At 41.1% G+C, this 2,835-nt stretch overlaps 1 pseudogene; it reads left to right on the top strand.

Annotated features, from left to right (window-relative positions):
- The first annotated feature begins 843 nt into the window (after positions 1 to 843).
- LOC123842399 (vomeronasal type-1 receptor 4-like) lies at positions 844 to 2,037 on the top strand (annotated as a pseudogene).
- The last annotated feature ends 798 nt before the right edge of the window (positions 2,038 to 2,835 follow it).

Genomic DNA, 2,835 nt, shown 5'->3' with positions numbered 1-2,835 from the left:
GTGCAATTGCTGGGTCATAGGGTAGCTCTATTTTTAAATTTTTGAGGAACCTCCACACTGTTTTCCAAAGTAAGAAGTGCCCTCTTTAATACCTATCTTGATTGGTTGTTTTGAGTCATGTTTACTTTTTTGTGTGGACTGAGATGGGTGGGAGACCACTTTGAAAAATCTCTCTAGGAACTGACTTCTCAACAAGTTACAATCTGTGGAATTATTAATAACTAGAATTCTTTGTCCAGTAGGGATATTTTCTGTACTGAAGGAATATCTGAAGACATTGTAGGGGCATGTTGTGTATTCAAATGGCTACTGATTTTTTGAAAAGCGTTTTGTGTACTGTCACTCTAATATCTAGCATCGAGTCCTCAGGAGCAGAGATATTAGAGGCAAGGTAGTTAAGAGGTATTGCAATAATGAAAGCAAACGGACTTAAAAATAGCAATCAAATGGAGATGTGCGAGATAATGGAAAAGGATGAATCAAGGATAATTATCTGGCTTAAATAAATGAGTAGATGGTGACACCATTTACAGGACAGATTCAAATGGAGGATCAGATTTGGGGATGTAGTATAAGTCCAGTAGAAGGACGATAATACAAGGTGGATTCAATTCAGGTATATTGAGTTTGAAACACCTGTGGGATGTAAGGAAGTAAAGATGTATGCAGTTGAATATATAGGTCTAGAACTTAGAGCTATAGGTAGGGGTTTGGGAATTATCAGTCTTTCCTTGTGACCTAGCAACAGGATATCCACTTCCAGTAGATGTGCTAAGTATAAATAAAGAGAAATATTCATAATTCAAAAGTTGAATATGTATTCCTTGTAATTTTAGTTAGATAATCTTATAACCTGTATATTTTTTTGCATTTCCATTTAACTTTATTAATGCATTATAATGGCAGACAGGATGGCAATGAATTATAAAGATGGTACACTGTATTCTTGTTGTCTCCTTCCACATATTCATTTATAAAGTACATATTCATTTTATACCCATTATGTGTCAACTGTATTTTTGACCAAGACAGGCATGCTTCCTAAATTCATGGACTTTATATTCTGATGGGGAGTCAGAACATAAAAGTAAATAGAAATACAAAGTAATAATATGAAATTGGTGTCCATGACATGTTCTCCAAGTCGAGTCTCCTGTGGAATATGACTGTGTCTCCCTTTTCAGGAGAAGAAAAGGTCCTAGAACTAAGAAGAGTCCTCATGCTGGTACTAACAGCCTACTCTTCAGGCCACCCTGAAGCACTCACCATGTCTTTTCAGAACAATGCCCTAAGAACCACAGGGGAAGAGGCTCTGAAAACCATCTTTTTCTTACAGATTGGGGTTGGATCTTTGCCAGTGTCCTCTTCTTCTCCCATAAGGTCCCTCCAATCTTGCATGGATACAAGCAGAGGCTCTTCAACATGATTCTCACCCACATGGCTGTAGCCAATCTCTTGGTTCTTCTCTCCACTGGGATTCCACTCACAATGGTGGCTTTTGTCTTTAGGCAACCCCTGTCCGCTCTTGGGTGTACACTTGTCCATTACATCCACCAAATGGCTTAGAGCACCACCTTGTGCTCCACCGGTGTCCTGAGCACCTTTCAGTGTGTCGTTCTCTTCCCCAGGACAGCAGGGAGGATGAACCCCCAAGGTCATTGGTCCTTCCTGATCATCTGCTGGATCTCCAGGGTCATAATTAATATCTATGTTCCTGTGAGTTACTGGTCTACAGGACACATACAACCATACCCACGGCAAATGGTTTTGCTCATCCTTAGCTCCTAATACAAGTCTTGTCTTCTTGTGGTGCATCTCTGATGCCATGTTTATGGGCCTCATGGTCTGATCCAGTAGCTCGACGGTGCTGATCCTGCACAGGCATCACCAGAGAGTGTCGTATATTCACAGCCCCAATGGTTACCGCAAATTCCCCCAGAGACCAGAGCCGCCCATACCATCCTGATGCTGGTGACCACATGTGTTGTCTTCTACATGCTGAATTCCATTTTTGCTTTTTATGTCATTTTTTTTTAAGATTTTATTTATTTATTTATTTGAGAGAGAGAATGAGAGACAGCACGAGAGGGAAGAGGGTCAGAGGGAGAAGCAGCCCCCCCGCTGAGCAGGGAGCCCAATGTGGGACTCAATCCCGGGACTCCAGGATCATGACCTGAGCTGAAGGCAGTCGCTTAACCAACTGAGCCACCCAGGCGCCCCAGTGTCATTACCTTAATAGGCTCTTATCTATGGTTGATGCATACTTCTCATATTTTGTCTTCATGTTTTCCTACTATTGGTCTCTTACTGCTGATCCTTAGGGGTTCTATAGCTCCTAATTTCTGCTTTTGAATTTTTTTTTTAAATTTTATTATGTTAGTCACCATAAAATACATCATTAGTTTTTGATGTGGTGATCCATGATCCATTGTTTTCGTATAACACCCAGAACTCCATACAATACGTGCCCTCCTTAATACCCTTCACCAGGATAACCCATCCCCCCACCCTTCTCCCCTCTGAAACCCTCAGTTTGTTTCTCAGAGTCCATATCTCTCATGGTTCTTCTCCCCCTCCGATTTCCTCCCCCACTTCATTCTTCCCTTCCTTCTCCTAATGTCCTCCATGCTATTCCTTATGTTCCACAAATAAGTGAAACCATGTGATAATTGACTTTCTCTGCTTGACTTATTTCACTTAGCATAATCTCCTCCAGTCCCATCCATGTTGATGTAAAAGTTGGGTATTCATCCTTTCTGATGGCTGAGTAATATTCCATTGTATATATGGACCATATCTTCTTTATCCATTCATCTGTTGAAGGGCATCTCGGCT

The sequence above is a fragment of the Mirounga angustirostris genome, unplaced genomic scaffold (genome assembly GCF_029215605.1).
Source record: "Mirounga angustirostris isolate CCGP_5_RB_7025 unplaced genomic scaffold, mMirAng1.0.hap1 SCAF_16, whole genome shotgun sequence".
NCBI classification, from domain to species: Eukaryota; Metazoa; Chordata; class Mammalia; order Carnivora; family Phocidae; genus Mirounga; species Mirounga angustirostris.
Note: the sequence above shows the minus strand (reverse complement) of the source record. Positions and strands in the feature narration are given on the sequence as shown.